This window comes from Manis javanica, chromosome 3 (genome assembly GCF_040802235.1).
Source record: "Manis javanica isolate MJ-LG chromosome 3, MJ_LKY, whole genome shotgun sequence".
Lineage (NCBI taxonomy): Eukaryota > Metazoa > Chordata > Mammalia > Pholidota > Manidae > Manis > Manis javanica.
The window spans coordinates 11,474,879-11,496,010 of NC_133158.1; the positions used below are offsets into that span (position 1 = coordinate 11,474,879).

The 21,132-nt window shown below is 38.2% G+C and overlaps 1 protein-coding gene across 1 annotated transcript in view; it reads left to right on the forward strand.

Moving 5' to 3' along the window:
* SYNPR (synaptoporin) overlaps window positions 1-21,132 on the forward strand; it is a 265,051-nt gene that overhangs the window by 41,537 nt on the left and 202,382 nt on the right. The window lies entirely within an intron of this gene.

The window sequence follows — 21,132 nt, forward strand, 5'->3', positions numbered from 1 at the left end:
GAAGTGCTAAGAGACAAAGTCATTTGCCCATGACACTCAGCCTTTCAGTGTTAGAGCTCAGATCTGCCTGGGGCCAAAACTCAAGCCCTTTTCACTCAATCCCAACACCTCCTGCCCCTGAGATGAAAATGCATAGATGCAATGAGATTTATAAGTCCCCATCTAAGATTTAGTTGCTCATTAAGAGTGATATTCTGTGGAAGATGCTGCAAAGTGAGTGTAAGGCCCATCCTTGCCACAGGCAAAGGGCATTTCTCCTGCTTAAGCATCCCCTCAAGGGAGGGGAGAGACTATTCATTGAGGATTATTCAGTGAGAGCTACCTCAGGTAAACCCTGCCGGGAAAGGAGTGGAAGGTAAGACCTTAAACCTCAGAGGCTTCTTTTTTAAAATCCAGGAAAGGCTCAAACAGAAGGGTTAGGTTAAGCACATCTATAGAATTCAAAGTAGCAGGGCTCTAGCTGTGGAGTGACCGTGGTATTTCTCAGGGCAGACCTTTTGACATTTGTTTCTTTTGAAGCAACAACAGAGCTTTTGAATCATCAACAATGCTCTCTCTCAAGGACAACATGCTCAAAAACTGGCTCCAAGGGAAATAAGAAAGGGCCAAATGTAATACCACAGATTGATTCATGTATTAAAGATGTTCACTGTGCAATGGAAAGTCAACCTTCTTTCTCTTCACTTCATAGCATCAGTACCCAAACTTCTGGATCCTTTGGCAAAAGAGACAGGAACTGGATGAAACAGTCATTTCCATAAGTTTTATTGAGCTCCTACTATGGAAGTGATAGAAAGATGATACTGAGTCTTTGCCCTCAGATTTGATAATTCAGTTGTCAAGATAAAGCATACCCAGTCCAGAATGCCTCATTTCTATTGGAAAGATAGTCCTAAAAACTCCCATAATTTATTTCAAGAAGTTATTTCCTGCTGAGGCATCGGGGATGACTTCCTGGAGGAGGAAACATTTGAGTGTATTTGATTGATCTGGTTTAAAAGAGTATAAATACCTTGGAGTGTTATAAATAAGGGGTTAAGGTGTGTAGGGTGGTTCTAGAATTAGAGGGGAGAAGCAAAAGATACAAATAAAAGAATGTACATTCAAAGAGAGTATATTAAAGCAAGCTTCAACTGGGACAGGAAATAATACGTGACTTTTCCTGAGCACTTACTTTGTTCTAAGAATTATCATAAGCTTTTCACATGCCTTGTCTAATTTAATACTTAATACTCACAGCATCCCTGTAAGGCCGGTATAATTATTTCCATTTTACTGAGGAGAACAGTGAGGCCAGAAAGGTTAAATAACTTGCTTAAGTCATAGAGTAAGTAGCAGTTAGCATTTAAACCCAGACAGTCTGATTGCAAAATCCTAATGTTTAACCATTTATACTATACTGCCTTTGTGGCTGGAGTATTGGCCAAAAGCAGGAAACAAAATTGAAAAATTAATAGTAATCACTGTAACTATTACCTACCTCCAATGAGTATTTTCAGTGCAAACATACTAGGCAAATTACTTTGATCTAACAATCCCACTATACTTGTGGAAGTATCATTCATCTCACTTTAAGATATGTTAACTGAGAGAATAACTAACTCGACAAAACAATATTAAGGAAGTCGTAAATCTGAGCTTTGAACCAGTATCAGGGACCTCAACCATTGCATTATATTGCTTCCCAAGACTGGGACCAGATGATAAGAGCCTTGAGTGCTAAACTAGAGAGTTTGCATTTATCCTGTAGCCAACATGGAAATTTTAAAGGTTTGTGAGCTGGGAGGTGATGTGGCTTGATCTGGGCTTTTGGATGTTAAACTAAGAATTGGCACTGGATAGATTATAGATGGAAAATCAGAGCAGAAGGACCAATTATGGGACTACTGTAACAGTCCACATAAGAGGTCCTATCCAGGTGAGATGTGTGGACCAGATGAGTGGTCCTGAAACGTGGTATGATATTGGGTTTATGAATGATAAGGGTGCTCTTTGGTGTTTTGAAATGTTGATCTTTTACTAGAGAGGGATGCTGCCTGTAGTGAAATCTGGTGGCCACACAACCACTTGACCTAGCTGTTTAGTATGGAGAGAACCTGGAGCTGTGATTGTAGCTGCAGCCACCCAGAATTAGCCTGACCAGATGGTGAAGGGTAACTGGCTGTTCTCCATGGACTTCTGGAGAGAGGACAACAAATACCACAAGGGAGAGGCACATGGCTTCATACGAACACAGAAAACTTGCATTGTGAATGACTTTCTGACTCCCTCAAGGTAGTTTCTTCCCATGTTATCTTAGTTACATTAACTCGGGGTGGTAATAGTGAAAAATGCTGTCTACAAATCAGATTTTTTTTTTTTTTGATGAGGCCATCTAGTGGTTTGTCTGCGTTTGTACCCTGATGTCCAAAAAGTTCTCCCAGCAGGTTACAAGCTGAAAGTCTCTGCTAGTACAGTGTTAGTAGAAACTATTCATAGCATGACAGAACAGCCACTGCAATTACAACTTAATTCCTGGGTGACAAGAGATAGGATGCTAATTAGATCTTCCAGATAATAGTAATGACCATTTGCTTGTACCAGGCATTTTTTCACATGTAATAGGTATGAATTCTAAGCATCACTCACTTGGGATGTGCAAGCAACATAATTTGAGTAGTTTCTTTAATAAAATAATTTGAACCGACCATCTACTTAGTGGTCAGAATATCATCTTCACACTTCTAAGGAAGGCCTGATCCAGAAAGGTGTTTTTGTTGGTCTGGGTTTAGAATTCAATCATGGTCAGAATCCCTGCCTCTCCAACTTATTACCCCTTTTCACCCAGGGAGGATACTAACACCAAGACTTCTCACTCAGATGAAAGTAGGGAGTGAGTGTCCACTTCTTTGTCTAGACCGGCAGGCCCTCTGCTGGCCTCCTAGGCTAAACATAAATTCATTTAGTTAGATCTTTGGTGCGTCTCCAAATGGAGACCAGATAATCTACCAGTTCTGACTGGTTCCCACTAGATTCCTAGCTCAGATAAACTGGTGAGTGGAGCTCAATTTCTGCTTTATTCCCAATAGAAATTATCTACATAGCTGACTTTTAACACTTAGCTTCTTGTGCCTACAACAGGACCCTGTACAGAACCATGCATCTCTCCTCCTCAGCCCACTTTCACTTGCCTGTCAGACCCATGGGAAGTTTTGGACATCCCATTCCCATCCATTCTAGGGCTCTTTGCATCTTCAGCCTATAAAAGGGGATTCATTTTGTTTCTACTCCCCTGTGTGACTGAGATGCAATCAGAAACTGAGAAACTCACTTTTATTCATTGGTCCATGTCTGAGGAATGTAGCCCCCAGACAAATAGTGACCCATGTGTCCCTGCCTGAGTGGGGATGAGTTGGTGAGAATAAAGAAGAAATTGGTTAATACCTCAAGTTACAATTCCTCCATACACACATACTCTCTGATCTCCGTAGCACCTCTTGGCAATAGCAGTGATGACTTTAACAATGAGAACAATAAGGCTTAGAAAAGTTAAGGGACATATTAGCAGTCCTACTGAAGCCTATAGCAGTGCAGAAGTTTGGACACATCTGACTGCAGAGGGGGAGCACTTAACCATCACCTAGAATTTACTTCTCAGAGTACATGTTTAGGACTGTTGTGTGAACCAAATCACCTTGCAATGGATCTACTTTACTCTTCTGTTATCAGATGTTAGGGGCAATAGTTAACATGTTTGGATGGTGAAGGTCTCCTTCATAACAAATGGGATTATGCTGAGATTCAAATGGATATCACCATTTCTTTTGAATTAAGAGAACATCTAGAGCATCACTGACTGAGTTTGCACTTTGTACATTCCAGATCAGAGTGTCCAGTCTTACCTAAAGGTGATATGCTGTCATGATAAAACCAGAAAGTTGGAGGCCTAGACTCTAGTCCTTGGTCTTCCACCTCCTCACATTGATGCCTCCAAACCAGTGTCTTAATTATCACCCATTGGTTTCTCTCTCTTAAATAGCATCAAGTAAAGGAGTCGCGGTTGTTACTTTGAGACCTTCAGAAGAAAGCAGAAGTCTGTGGCAAGAATTGGACCCTATAACTCTATGCTCTTTCTACGAACATTTGCAGTGAGATAGTTTTAAGAGATGTAATATGGAAATACCTTGAAATGGCCATCAGATTCACTTCCCTGGTCCTACATCTAACCAAATTAATGGTATTTTCTCAATCCATTAGAACACTAAATTCCTTACAGAAATAAAATGAGCCACTGACATTTTATTTTTAGCTTTTTTATTTTCAATGACTTGATATATATTAATTACTAGCTATGTTAAATTTGCAATCAGTCTTGAAAAATGGAAGGGAAAAAGTCATCCCTGGCTATGACAAGTGGTGAATGAAGACAAATATACACACTGAAAGAAGGAAATGTGCCCCCACCCAAATGACTAAAGTTAAAAAGAACCACTATCTACTTAGTGGTCAGAATATCATCTTCACACTTCTAAGGAAGTTCTGACCAGAAAGGTGTTTTTGTTGGTCTGGGTTTAAAATTCAATCATGGCTAGAATCCCCGCCTCTCCAACTTATTCCCCCTTTTCACCCAGGGAGGATACTAACCCCAGAAATATAGAAGAACTAGAACTTTCTTACACTGCTAGCAGGAGTGTAACTGAAGTAACTTTGGACAACCATTTAGTAGTACCTACTAAACTAAATATATATGTAGGTTCATATGAAATATATGTGTAAGTATAATGTATATGTGATACATGCAATTTACAATTACATCTGTGTGTATTTTATACCTTATTTTTAATATTACTATATATAATTATGTTCTATGTAATGTAATATACACAAGCAATTCTGTTTTGGGGTGTATGTTTCCCAAAAGATACAAATAAGTACATTCAGACTATTTATGAAACCACAATATGCTCGTCAGTAGTATGATGGGCAAATACATTGTGGTATATTTATATAGTAAACTACTTACAGCATTAAGAACAAACTGAGTTCATACAATGTGGATGAATTTCATACAAAAGATATTAAGCAAAAGAAGCTAGATATAAAATAGAATATAGCATATAATTAAATTTTAAAAAAACCTATGATCTCAGAAGTCAGGACAGTAGCTAACTGGTGGGAAGAGGGAAGGATGGGACTTTTGGGGTTCTGATGTTCTGTTACTTGATCCAGGAACTGAACACATAGGTGTGTTCAATCTGGAAAATTTCACTGAGCTGTTTCGCACTTTTCTGTATGTATGTAATATGCCAAGAAATTTGCTTCTAGAAAGTCAGTGTGTGAGAAGGACCAGGAGAAGCACAATAGAAAAAGGAGAACAAACTAAATTTTGTTAACAAATTAATTGGGCATAAATTGTAAAATGTTATTCAAATGTAGAAAATCACATATGAATGCCACATTAAAATAGATTTTTGTGGCCCCATTACTAGGTTTTAACATTACTTTTAAGAAATCCTGCAGATCTCAAATCTTTTACAAGACCAGTTACATTATTCAAGATGCTCAATAGTAAGCCATTAAAAAAATACAGCACACCCTCAGAAAAACTGTGATACAAACACAGTGAGTGTTCCTTCTCACCTTTCCCTTTATCCCCAGGGTCTAGAAGCTCAGAATCTTCATTTCCCTTTGGTTCTGTTCAGAATCTTTTATTTCACCACAATGAGGTATCCTATTTAGCATTATTAGCCTGAGTCAACCTATTTCATATCAAGCAAAACTGATCTATATTTAAAAGAAGGAATTCATAATGCACCATCATAATCTATGAACTTAATCACTGGGTTGAGAGCTCCAGGCTCCAATTTCCCTAACACGCCTGTTCTCTCTGGCTTTGACTCACAATCATGTGTTTTTTAAATGGACAAGAGAATGAGCATAAAAGCAAAATTGCTGGTGACTAAGAATAGTAGCCAGCAGTCTTGGGAAGAATGCACTACTCCAGGGCTTAGTAGGAAAGCTCTGGAAGCTTGTGTACTGTGGTCATGCAAAATGAGCATTGGATTGGATGATTACATGACCTCTGAAGAACTGAATTCCCTGAAGTCGGTGTCTGAATCCACTATGATTAAATAAACTTAATATGCTTAAAGTGGCTTGGGTTTAAACAAGAGTATTGCATGGCTTTGTTTTTGTAACTTTTATTTGTTATAATGTATATGAGAGGCCAGGACCTTTTCCCCCCATCTTACTGTCACATCCCTAGCATTTATCAAATACACCATACTATAATATCTGTACAATACATTTCTTATTTGAATGATTTTAATGCAATCTATGAGTCAAATCCAACCTGAAGTTTACCTCAGCTACTCCAGTTCTGGAATTAAGGGCGCTCTTTAGTGCAAAAGTAATAACCATTGTAATGAGCCTAGGAAAATACCTCGCCTGTTCAAGTAAATACATGAAAGACCTTGACTATTCAGCAAACTGATTCAATGAGCAAATGTAAAAAATTATAGCTAGTAATTGACAGTTGACTATGTAGCAGCCACTAAAACTGGTCGTTTCACCTGCATTATAATTTAATTCCTGCAACAGCCCAGTGACGTAGCTACTCTTCTTAGCCCTGTTTTACAAGCAAGAAAACTGAGACACAGAGAGATAACTTGCCCAAAATGGCACAGCTGTTTTGTGGTCAGTCAGAATTTGAACCCAGGATCCAAAACAGACTAATATATCTAAAATAGCCTAATTCTTTTTTTTTATTAAGATATCATTGATATATGATCCTATGAAGGTTTCATATAAGCAACATTGTGGTTATTATATTCACCCTTATTATCAAGTCCCCCTCACATACCCCATCACAGTCACTGTCCATCAGTGTAGTAAGATGTAAAACAGTCCAATTCTTAAACCAACTTTCTCTGCTAACCTTTACCCAAGTTATCATGATGCAGTAATTCTGGAGAAAATGGAATGAGTTTGTTCTTAGTCGGATCAGATTTCCAAAATATAATGCCATATATTTCTCGTGGAGAAGACTGTACCCACTAATGACTAGTAAGGTTAATCACATGTCTTAGGACTGTCTTGGTTGACATCTGGGCCCTGGAGCAATTCATAGTGTCCCTTTTCACTCACTGAAGTATGTCTGGCCTACCCTATGAAGGTATTTGTCTTTGCCAGAAATGTCCAGACCTTCTCAATCAAAGATTAGGTGTCTAGAATAGAGGTTAGATCAAGAATGATTTATTCATCTAATAGAAGACTTTCAGAATCAAGACCAGACTACTGCTTAATTAGAAGTGAGCTGTCCAGGCACCTCTGGGTTTGACCCACAAAGGTGGTCCTTGCTTGGCCAAGCAGCCACCTGTTTAACTTGCCTTATTAGAGCAGGAAAGTAAATGCCACAGCACAGTCTTCTGAAATCAAATGGCATTGCAGAAGGACCTATAATGCCTGTTCCCAGGGCTATGGGTATCCCTGCAGATGTTTTAGCATCAATTTGGGCTGGCTGGGCTGAGACAGTCCTGTGATCTAGTTCGTGCAGGCTCAGCTGTGCTTGGTGTTGTCAGGAAGCTCACTGACCCTTTCTGGACTCTAAAGTGTGTCTTAGCTCTCAGGAGGCTTTTCAGTATCCTATGGAAAAGCAGTCCTGGGGCCCAGCCAGTCCTTGTTAACAAAACTGGTCCATCTCCTCTAGGTCTTTTGTGTGCATTCCTCTGAAACACAGGATTTCAAGAGCAGACCTCTACATGGGGTTAAAAGTCCCATGTGGAATAGTGAGGACACTTCTAATTGTGAGTGTCAAAAACATTCCTCACACTGGCTTAGTAAAAACAGACAAACCAAACCAACCAACCTTTAAACCTAGGTTCAGATTCCTGCATGAGGTACAGCTGACTGCAGGATTATAAATGATGTCTTTGAGATTTGTTCTGTTTCCATCTTTTTGTAGTCTTCCCTGTATCTGTAGACAGAGTCTCACCACATGCAGCCACAATGATTGCAACCAAGTTCAAGCTTCCCCAGTTCCTTAGGTTGAGACCTCAGAGAAAACACTCCTCTCTCAGTGCATTTCAGTCCTTAAATAAGTGCTCTAACTAAACGAGGGGTAGAAGAGGAGATGGTGAACACCTAAAAAGAGTTTTTACATGCTAGTCACAGTGCTTTATTTACATGTATTTTTTCATTTAATATCTCCATGAGCCCTACAAAAGAAAAATTATTAGTATACTATCTCCATTTTACAGATAAGGAAACTGAGAAACAGAGAGATTGTGTAACTTGCTCAAGGTCATATAGCTGATACTCGATGAGCTTGTGTTTGAACCCAGAGAGTCTGTCTGTGGAACACAAACACATGCTCTTGACTCACTGTACCATAAGAGCACATCGTGGACAGCTCCACCAAATGGGGAAAAAACAATTTTTTAAAATAAACCCTTCTGTTCAGATAAAAAATAACAGTGTTAGTGGCCACTACCCTTGTTTTTTAGACCTAAATCACACTTGTATAGGTCACTGAACTCTCTAGTCCTTCATCATCATAGTAAGGAAAGTATTGGTCTAGATGAGGGTCAAAAATATATAATGCATATGTCACTACCACCATTATACCCATACTACTCCCATGGCAGACATTGCTAATCGAGCATCATTTGTCCTTTAAATTTGGATGCAGCCTCATGATCCTGCTCAATACAGTAATCCAGACAGCTTTACTAACTAGACAGAGTTTACCAGTATAAAGAAAACCTGTTTCCATCCTAGGATTAAAAGATCTCTGAAGACATTGCCAATGTTAACATTTCAGAATTCTTCTGAGGCAGCTGAAATGAGACTTTTTGGATAAGAAAGCATAATCATAAGAGTTTATTAGATGCCAAGAGCAAATGCAGTTCTAAGAATGTCTTCAAGAATTCTCTCATGCTTCAATTCATCCTGCTGAACTGTTTGGCTTCTTCTTTCCTTTTTCCTTCTTTCTAATAAGAACAGAAGTAGTGGCGACGTACTATGAGCCTCTCTTATTATGTAGTCACATACGTTTACACACACTCTCTGAAGTGCATTCCATAAGGACCACGGAGACAAGCCAGCATCTAGAAGGGGCCTTGGGATCAACTATAAGCCCATGTAAGTATTTTTGACCTGGATATATTGAAAAAAATTCTTTATAGGGCATGAACCTGTTCTCAGCATCCCTGGGTAGGATACACTCCTATTTTATTTATGAGGAAATTGAAACTCAGAGAGGTTAAGAGAGTTTTCAAAAGTCACACAGCTGGAAGTAACAGAATTGGGTCCTGGACTTCAGGCTTCTAGCCAGAAATCAAGAAATCTCCACTGAGCTTTTAAAATCCAGGCTGTGTGCTAGAAACTGAGGGCTTGGAAGAGTCTTAAGTCAGTATGTCCATCCTGGCACATACTTTCTAATTGGCAAGATGGAACTAATATAAAATGCTGATGAGATAAAAAGAAGGTACTGTGTGAATCTTGAGTTACCTTTACCTTGAGGGACACGCTTCCATCCTCTCCCTTTCTAAACACTCTTAGCATATATATCTAGAATAAAACATTTCAAAACAAGACCTATGGGAGGGAGGAAGGAAGGATGGAATTTCTAATTGATCTTCATGAAGTCTTATGCCTCTTCCTGCTTTAGAAACTGGAGACTTACAGTTCTTTGGGCTTTCCTTTCTTTTCCTCACCTGTCTTTGCTGACTACACAAATGCCAATGGCACCTTTCCCCCAAACCAGAAGTGACAACCAGAAGTCTTTCCAGACATGGCCAAATGTCCCCTGAAGACCAAAATCATCTCCGGTTAAGAACCACTGCTGTGGAGTATTAAGCCACAACCTAAAAACAGCAGATTAAAACTCACACTTTCTTAAAAACAGGTTTTGTTCCCCAATCCTTAAATTTATCTTAACCTTCCTTCACTGAATTCAAATTAACAAAACTTTCAAATCTGAACTCTTGATTGGTTACACTCCATCTTTTGTTAGACTTCACAGAAACTTGACAGTGAAATTCCTACTGCTCCCAACCCCAACTTAGTTTCATCTTTGAATCTGAAAAGCAAAGAGAATAGCCAAGATTTCAAGGGAGGGCAAGCTCAAAAATGATGGCTCAGACTTAAAGGGAGAATTTCTGATTTGCTATTAGATTATCCCTTTTTCATTGATAGCATTCACCAGTCCAAAGAGTGTTATAGAATTAATTCTGCAAATAAATTTTTTGTCTTATCAATCTAATTCATTTTTATATACTTATTCAATGCAAAGGGGGATCTTTTAAAAGTTAGAATGTTTCACTAAGAGATGTTTCAAACGGACTATATTAAGAATGAAGAGTTTATAGTAATAGAGAAATTGGTGACACCTGGTGGATGACCAGATAAAATATATTTTTAGAATATAACACGGTTATTATTATTAGTTTTTTTTAGAATAATCTATGCTATTTCAGTCAAGTACTAAAAAGTATTTTGAGCTCACAGCTGTTTTAGTGAGCAGGACAGGAGTGTATAATTACAAATGCTTTAGCTGTGGAATTTCAAAATAGCTATTTTTTTTCCTCTGGCATGTAAAAGCCTCGTGCAGGCAAGAACATGAAACAGAGTTGAACCCATATGTTTGTAAGTCATCCATCAGGCATCAGTTTTAGGTCTTAGTATCAGAAAGTTAATTGTGGGTGGCTGTGGAACATGGCCCAGCTGGAAAGGAGAGTCTGGTGAGATTGGAGATGAATGCTGTTTGGTATGATGAAGGGTATAGTCAAGAAAGACTACACATAACAGCCATTGTTGTAGCTCCCTTTCATTAGCATCTCTGTGGAAGTTCAGCCTGAAGTTCCCAGCTAATGGTCTCAACTGTGTGCATGTGTGTGTGTGTGTACAGGCACATGGCAGTGACCACACTCAAGTCCACGATAGCCTACTTTCTTATGTCTCATTTAACAACAAATACAAATATTGGAAACAATCTAAATGTCTGACCATTAGAATTTGGTCAAATATATCATGGAATAATATGCAGTGATGAAATATGATGACATAGACAATTTCTTGGAAAATTGTTCAGAATATTTGCTTAAGCAAAATATTAGATTATAAAAGAGTATGCCTAATACTTTTCAGTGGCCACAATCATGAATTGCTGCTTTAGGGTGAAACCAGAATTTGTTCCAAGAAAGTAGTGAGTTAGGGGCAGAATATTACACATAATAGGGTTGCAAATACAACAACATATTCACACATATGTAAAGACAAAATGGAATATAAGACTGATTAAATATTCACTAAAATGTTAACAGTGATCACCTCTGGATCATAAACATGTCATATTTTATAACATAAAATGTTTATTTCTAAAATCTAACCCGAAGGCAATCCAATGGAAAAAAGAATAGTCTTTTCAACAAATGGTGCTAGAACAACTGGACATGTACATGCAAAAAAGTGAAACTAGACACAGATTTACACCTTTCACAATATGTAAGTCAAAATCAATCAGAGACCCAAATGTAAGATGAAAATCATGTAACTTCTAGAAGAGGATATAGGATAAAATCTTTGTGACTTTGGATTTAGTAATGACTTTTTAGATACAATACCAAAAATGCAATCTAGGAGAGAAAAAAATAGAAAAATTGGACTGTATTAAGATTAAACCTTCTGTGAACAATACTGTTAAGAAAATGAAAAGATAAGTCAGAATCTAGAAGAAAATATTTGTAAAATATATTTGATAAAGGACTTAAATCCAAGATACATTTTTTAAAAAACTCAACAATAAGAAAATAACTCAATTAACAACTGTATAGACACCTAGCTAAGGAATATATTCATATGGAAAATAAGCATACAAAAAATGTTCAATATTGGATATCATTAGAGAATTTCAAATTAAAACAACAATGAGGTACCACTATGTATCTATTATAATGGCTAAAATACAAAATACTGACAACACCAAATCGTAGTGAGGATGTGGAGCAACGAGAACTCTCATACATTGATAGTGTGAATGCAAAATTACACAACCACGCTGGAAGACAGTCTTTACTTATACTCTCTATTCTGGAAGAGAGCTTATCAGTCTCTTACCAAGCTAAACCTAGTCTACCATATGATGAAGCAACTGTGCCCTAGACATTTACCCAAATGATCTGGAAACTTAACGCATACACAAAAAGCTACCAACAAATGTTTATAGCAGCCTTATTCAAAATTGCCAAACACTGGAAACAACCAAATGTCCTTCAATAATTGAATGGATAAGCAAACTGTAGTACCTCCATTTGGTGGAATATTACTCAGCTATAAAAAAAAGAAAGGAGCCATCAAGCCCCAAGAGGCATGGAGGAACCTTAATGGAATATTGCTAAGTGAAAGAAGTCGGTATGAAGAGACTACATTATCATAGGATTCCAGCTATATGACATTCTGGAGAAGGCAACACTGTAGAGACAGTAAAATGAGCCGTGGTTGCCAGTACTTCCAGAAAGATGAAGGGAGGGAGGGATGACTAGGCAGAGCATAGGGGATTTTGAGGGTAGTAAAACTGTTTTGTGTGATACTATACTGGTGTATACATGACATTATGCATTTGACAAAACAATAGAACCACTCTTTCTAATAGGTGTGTAGTGGTATCTCATCATTGCTTTAATTTGTAATCGTCTAAAGACATTCGATGTTGAACATCTTTTCATATGCTTATTTGACATCTGTATTATCTTCTTTAATGAGAAGTCTATTCAGATAGTTTTCCCTTTTATTTATCTATTTTTTGCTTATGCATGTCTCATTGTGCTACCATTTGTTGAAAATGCTACCCTTTCCCCATTGAATTGCCTTTGTTCCTTTTCAAAGATCAGTGAACTTTATTGGTGTGGGTCTGTTTCCAGGCTTTCTGTTCTCTTCCACTGGTCTAGTTATCTATTCTTTCTTACACTGCATTATTGTAGGTATTCTTGCCAAACTGAAGAAGTTCCTCTTTAATCCTATTTTGTCTAGAGTTTTTAATCATGAATGGCTGTTAGATTTTGTCAAATGCTTTCTCTGCATGGATTAATATGGTCATATGCTTCTATTTGTTTAGTTTTTGATGTGGTGAGTCACATTAATGGAATTTTGAATGATGAACCAGATCTGCATACCTGCAATAAATTCCAGATAGACACTTGATCACGACCAGTCTGACCAAGCGATGATCACGTGTACACTTAGTCATGGGATATAATCCTTTTTCTACATTGTTGGACTTAGTTTGCTCATGTTTTGTTGAAGATTTTATGCATACTCATGAGAGACATTGGCCTGCAGTTTTTTATTCTGTGGTGTCTTTGATTTTTGTATCATGGTAATGCTGGCCTCACAAAGTGAGTTGAAAAAGTATTACCTCTTCATCTCTTTTCTGAAAGATTATAAAATTGGTGTTAATTATTTTTAGTATGTTTGGTTTAATTTCCAGTGAAACCATCTGGGACTAGAGATTTCTTTATCAGAAGCTTTTTAATCACAATTTCAGTTTCTTTAATGGTTATAGTGCTATTCAGTCTGTTTATTTCATGTTGATTGAGTTTTGGTAGTTTGCTATTTTGGAGAAATCAGTCATTTCTTCTAAGCTGTGGAATTTATGAGTATAAACTTATTTGTACTATTCTCTTATTATTCTTTGGCATGTGCTTTCAAATAAAGGTGAGTGCTTTGAATAAAACAAAACAAGAATGATAAGGAAAAGACTCTCTGAGGTGGTGTCATATGAGACTATATCCAAAGAAGCCAGCCATGTAAAGCTGAAGAAAGCCTTCTAGACAGAGGGAGAAGTTAGTGGAAAGGTCCAGAGGAAGGGACAAGCATGGCATATTTAAGGAAGAAAAAAATATAATCAGTTAGATTAGAAAAAAAGTAGTATGAGAGTGGTTGGAGTTGAACCTGGAGAAGACAGGCGTTAGAGAATGCAGTAGCCTTTGGGCCATGGGAAGAACTTTAGGAGAACATATAGAACTGTGACATCACTAGGTGGTTTAAAGCAGGGAAAATCATGCCTGGATTTTTACTTATAAAAGACCACTGTGGCTGCTATGTTGAGAATCGATTGTGGGAGAGCCAAATATCAGAAGACAAGTGGTGAAGAATTGGCAGTCTTTTCTGCAAGATGATGGTGGCTTGGATCCCAGAGACCCCAGCAAAGATGGGGAGTGGGAAGCAGAGTAGGAACATGGTTTGAAGGTATTATTTTTATCCCTCTTCGTCCTGCTGGCCTGAACTCCTTCTCTGAAGAACTAAACAACCATCCTTTTTTGTTGAGCTTACAACACAGTTACTTTTTTCCAAACCTTCTAAGTCCATGAAGTATAAATCAATTTCAGGGCTTCAAAAGCCATCCAAGCTATATTTTGACTTTTAATCTGTCTTAGTTCATTCAGGCTGCTATCACAAAAATGTCACAGACTGGCTGGCTTCTAAGTGGCTGAAATGTATTTCTCACTATTCTGGAGACTGGGAAATTCACAATCAAGATATTGGCACATTCAGTGTCTGGTGAAGCTTTGGCATCCTTGTTTATAGATGACTGTCTTCTCGTGGTATCCTCACCTGGCAGAGGGCGTAGGGAAGCCACCTAGGGTTGCTGTGTAAATGCATTAATCACATTCATGACCCAATCACTTCCCGAAGACCCCTACCTGCAAGCACCATCCCACTGTGGATTAGGATTTCACATTAATTTGGAGGGGAGGACCAGCATTCACTCTATGGTACAGACCATCTACATCCATGAAGTTTAAGTACATACAGTTCAGACTATCAAAAATCATCTCACTCAAAAAAATATTAGCAAACCAAATTCAAAAATATATCAAAAGGATCATACACCATGACCAAGTGGGATTCATCCCAGGGATGCAAGGATGGTACAACATTCGAAAATCCATCAACATCATCCACCACATCAACAAAAAGAAGGACAAAAACCACATGATCATCTCCATAGATGCTGAAAAAGCATTTGACAAAATTCAACATCCATTCATGATAAAAACTCTCAGCAAAATGGGTATAGAGGGTAAGTACCTCAACATAATAAAGGCCATATATGATAAACCCACCGCTAACATCGTACTGAACAGCGAGAAGCTGAAAGCTTTTCCTCTGAGATCGGGAACAAGACAGATGCCCACTCTTCCCACTGTTATTCAACATAGTACTGGAGGTCCTAGCCACGGCAATTAGACAAAACAAAGAAATACAAGGAATCCAGATTGGTAAAGAAGAAGTTAAACTGTCACTATTTGCAGATGACATGATATTGTACATAAAAAACTCTAAAGACTCCACTCCAAAACTACTAGAACTGATATCGGAATACAGCAAAGTTGCAGGATACAAAATCAACACACAGAAATCTGTGGCTTTCCTATACACTAACAATGAACCAATAGAAAGAGAAATCAGGGAAACAATTCCATTCACAATTGCATCAAAAAGAATAAAATACCTAGAAATAAACCTAACCAAGGAAGTGAAAGACCTATATCCTGAAAACTATTAGACACTCTAAAGAGAAATTAAAGAGGACACTAACAAATGGAAACTCATCCCATGCTCTTGGCTAGGAAGAATTAATATCGTCAAAATGGCCATCCTGCCCAAAGCAATATACAGATTTGATGCAATCCCTATCAAATTGCCAACAGCATTCTTCAACGAACTGGAACAAATAGTTCAAAAATTCATATGGAAACATCAAAGATCCTGAATAGCGAAAGCAATCCTGAGAAGGAAGAATAAAGTAGGGGGATCTCGCTCCCCAACTTCAAGCTCTACTACAAAGCCACAAAAATCAAGACAATTTGGTACTGGCACAAGAACAGAGCCACAGACCAGTGGAACAGAATAGAGACTCCAGACATTAACCCAAACATATATGGTCAATTAATATACAATAAAGGAGCCATGGACATACAATGGGGAAATGACAGTCTCTTCAACAGATGGTGCTGGCAAAACTGGACAGCTACATGTAAGAGAATGAAACTGGATCACTGTCTAACCCTATATACAAAAGTAAATTTGAAATGGATCAAAGACCTGAATATAAGTCATGAAACCATAAAACTCTTAGAAAAAAACACAGGCAAAAATCTCTTGGACATAAATATGAGTGACTTCTTCATGAACACATCTCCCCAGGCAAGGTAAACAAAAGCAAAAATGAACAAGTGGGACTATATCAAGCTGAAAAGCTTCTGTACAGTAAAGGACACCATCAATAGAACAAAAAGGTACCCTATAGTATGGGAGAATATATTCGTAAATGACAGATCTGATAAAGACTTGACATCCAAAATATATAAAGAGCTCATGCACCTCAACAAACAAAAAGCAAATAATCCAATTAAAAAATGGGTAGAGGAGCTGAACAGACAGTTCTCCAAAGAATAAATTCAGATGGCCAACAGACACATGAAAAGATGCTCCACATCACTAGTTATCAGAGAAATGCAAATTAAAACCACAATGAGATATCACCTCACACCAGTAAGGATGGCTACCATTCAAAAGACAAACAAAAACAAATGTTGGTGAGGTTGTGGAGAAAGGGGAACCCTCCTACACTGTGGTGGGAATGTAAATTAGTTCAGCCACTATGGAAAGCAGTATGGAGGTTCTTCAAGAAGCTCAAAATAGAAATACCATTTGATCCAGGAATTCCACTTTTAGGAATTTACCCTAAGAATGCAGCTGCCCAGTTTGAAAAAGACAGATGCACCCCTATGTTTATTGCAGCACTATTTGCAATAGCCAAGAAATGGAAGCAACCTAAGTGTCCATCAGTAGATGAGTGGATAAAGAAGATGTGGTACATATACACAATGAAATATTATTCAGCCATAAGAAGAAAATAAATCCTACCATTGGAACAACATGGATGGATTAGAGGGTATTATGCTCAGTGAAATAAGCCAGGTGGAGAAAGACAAGTACCAAATGATTTCACTCATATGTGGAGTATAAGAACAAAGAAAAACTGAAGGAACAAAACAGCAGCAGAATCACAGAACCCAAGAATGGACTAACAGTTACCAAAGGGAAAGGTACTGGGGAGGATGGGAGGGAAGGGAGGGATAAGGGTGGGGAAAAAGAAAGGGGGTATTATGATTAGCATGTATAGTGCGTGGGGGGCATGGGGAGGGTTGTGCAACACAGAGAAGACAAGTAGTGATTCTACAACATCTCACTATGCTGATGGACAGTGACTCTAATGGAGTTTGTGGGGGGGACTTGGTGAAGGGGAGACCCTAGTAAACATAATGTTCTTCATGTAATTGTAGATTAATGATAAAAAAAAACACCATCATCTCAGCTATATGTTGGCTTTTGTTCTACAGTGTAAATTACCCTAAAAGTTTTGTTCAGGCTCATGATTCACTGCCTAACTTTAGAGGAGTTCTTGAAAAGGCTTCTGCCATTAGTTTTGTCCAAGCTTTAGGCCATTGTTCAGGGTGCTGAGAGATGAGAAGCATATGGTCTAATGTGCTGCAGATGTCTGGGGTGGCAACTCAGGCTCCTGGCAGAAATCCAAGGCAGGAAACCTGCTGTTACAATTCGCATTCTCTGTGTCTATGCAGGAAACTGCTCGAGCTGTAATTGCAGAGTTTATAGTGATGTAAATGCAGCCAAACCCCAAGTGAAGCCTCACAGATGTACATGGTTAGAAGAGCTCTCAGCTTCTCTCAGATGCTGTTCTGAGGCGATTCATTTGTAATCAATTTCAAAGACTCTATGGATGGGAAGTATGTTCTCTCATATTATCTATCTCATTTTAAAATCTGTCCTCCTGACATTTTGATAACAGGTAATAACCAGACCTCTTGTGTTCAACAGAATGCACTTACAATAACAAGCCTGCATTAAAAAAAAAGACTCGAATTATCAACAGCACTTTAGAAAATGAACACACCATTTCACTTTTCGCCCATTGTCCAATTGTCTGCAGCACCTCCTCTCTCCTTATCTGTTTTGTAGTTAGTACAGAGGCAGACACTTGAACTAACAAGTCAGGAAGCCCTGGGTACAGGTTTTAGAAGCTCTGTTTTATTTTGTTTTTTTCCTAATGTGAAAATCCATAAGGAAAAGTTCTGGACTACTTAAATGTATAAACTCATAGAAATGTAAAGGGAATGGTTAATACATAATTATAATATCAAGTCTCATATAATAAATATACTTAATTTACTCCCTTGTTTGGTGTATTCAGATCCCAGTGGGAAACAGATGCACTCAAACAAGATGGTTCATTACAAGGGGAGATTATAGTTTGGTGTAGGGGCCCCACAAGGAGTAGTGCAGTTGTGGGGTTAATAGCAGCAGAGTGGGTCCCATCCTGGAACCCACAGGGTTGCAGGAAGAAGCACCTGTGGAACGTGGAAGGAGGCTGATGTCATGAGAGAGTGGTCACCTCCAGTGAGGGGCATAACCTGGTTGAGGTGACTTTGCAGGGAACAAGACTGAGAAATCAATACCTTGACCTCATTCTCGCTTCTCTCCCATCCTTTGGTCTCCTGCTGGGCTCCCATTGGCTGAATCCAACCCAAAGCAGAGCCCAAGGGAGCCCATGGATGTGGTCCATCCAGGTCACCTCTCAGAGACAGGCTGGGAAAGAGAAAGGTGGAAAGTAGATCTGGAGGGATAAACTTATATGTTTTAAAGATTTATATCCTAATGTAATATACTAATTTTGAAATACTGTTTTGCCAGTGTAGCATTTCCTGAAGCTTTTTATTCAGACTTTTTTCATACATCTATTTTGTTTTTGTCACTAGAGCCAACTTTGAGTCACCTAATACAGTTTTAAGAGATCTTCACTTTTTAAATATAGAACTTTTAAATATTTTTCTGGAATTTTTGTCCAAGACACAAATAGGCATTCATATTTACTATGACAATTTCTCATTTTTCTTGTACGTATATTTTATATAATTCACTGTAAAACTTCTTGTTTTACTTCTAAAAATGATTTTAAGAGATAATTTATAATGCAATTTGTTCCTTGCACATATTTGTTCCTTAAGAGGTCATATTAATACAAAGTATGATGAAATGTGTTCTAAATTTCTTCGCCAGCTTACCTTAATAAGCATCCAAAAGTAGGATTGATTAAGGTCTCTTCAGAAGTGTTGTCTTCCCCCAGGCACTTGGCAGTGGAGTGCCCTGTAACTGGAGAGACTTGGTAGTGATATGAAGATAAGACTATTCCTCTTCACTTCAGGAATAATTTTGTGGCGGGAACCATTCTGTTTTTCAGGCATATTCTATGCTAAATCCATCTAGACCTTGATTTCTCATCTGTAGGATGAGAATAATACTAGGGCTCACCTTGCAGAATTATTGAGAAAAATTGAGATAATGTAATTAACACAAATTGGTGACATAAAAAGTGCTCAACTTTGGTTTATGTGAATTTGTAAGGTTTCTAACTGGCCCTAAATAATCCATTTCCTTAAAGAATTATCTCCTTAATGGATGATTACTCTTTTCTTACTGAAACTAGTAGAGAGCAGACTAAGGATATGATTGGGCAATAATGAAATGCAAACTTGTGGTCGAAGAATGTTTTCATCTGGTTGCTGTGGATAAATTCTAGCATTTGCAATTTGAATTTCAGCAGGAGACAGGCTACTTTCTGGTCTGTTACAGACAGTTTATGAAGGCCTATTTATCCTCTGCCTGAATTCCACATCCACTCATTTACTTTTGTAACGACATTATAGGTCATTCTCGGATATTTTTCTGTTGGCTTAAGTACGAAGGACCTGCTGCCTCCTTTTTGAGCAATTGCCCACTAGATGGCGCAAACAAGCATAGAAGATTCGGCTGTACCTCTGTTAGGTATCAAAAGGTGCCATCTTGACTTCATTTTGATAAGTCTTTTAGTTTCCTTTTCTTATCTTTCTCATAAAGGTGAAATGCAAAAAATTAGAATAATCCTTTGAGTTTGTCCAATTATATTTAATCTAATCAGATCCTAAATATAAGCTGTTCTTAATATCTTGGCATTGTATGTCTAAAATGAAGGAAGGTCTTTTGTAATCACTTCATACTGAAACTGGTAAGAGGAGCTTATTTAACATACCGTGATTTTACACGGTAGTATGCCATCTACAGCATTTTAGGAAAGGAATTTTATCAGAAGACACCTTCCACATTTATAATTATACTTAGTATTTCCAAATATTAAGAGAAAGGGAAAATATGTAGGTTAATCCCCTTCTACACACACACATACTTATTAACTTTTGAGTGGAGAAGGAGATTTTCCCTTGCAACAAGGACCTGTGTCTCCCTAGCTTTTCACGCTCACTGGATCTACTACAAGCTCTGTGCTGGGGGTGGGAGGCAAGGAGTAGAGGATCCCTGTCTTATTTACATTTGTTGGCAACTGCAGACTTTATGGTATTTTGATGGAAGGAGAAAGAAAATCCATATTGCTAAAGTTGTGTGTGTGTGTGTGTGTGTGTGTGTGTCTTTGTGTATGTAAGTTGGGTAGAAGATGGGAGAGATGTTGCAGAACATCCCAAAGACATTATGCCAAACATCCCAAAGTGATTAGGCAAAAGTGTAAAGTTAGATGCCTGCAGGAACCAGGCAAGTCACATGAGTGTATGAAGCATGCAGGCTGTTAGAAAGTCATTCATGTGCTAAATGGAAATGAGGCTTGCACTCAGCATAGATGTCACAATCAGAAGTGTGCATGTGTGTGCATAAGTGATAGACAGATGGACTGTAGCAAATTGGAGCATCCTTGCCCCTTCTGATTAATAGTTTAACCAGCCATGTGTGGGGGCAAGAATCTCCTGTTCCAGAGCCCATCAGTGAGTGATTTCTTGGCATGTTGTCAAGGTCTGATCACTTATTCCCTCCTTGTTTTACCAATGAGGAATTTGATGCCTGCTATGTTGTGTTAGGTCTTGTCCTCACTCTCTTGACTCTGTGCCCCTTCAGAGATACTTTGCTCCCTTCCGCATTTTTTCCTCTCCTTAATCCCACTTGTTTATTAGATTGTCCAAAAATAACCATTTATCCTTGGTCTGTGTTAGTCTCACAGAAAGAAATGTGCTCAGTCTCAACACCAGA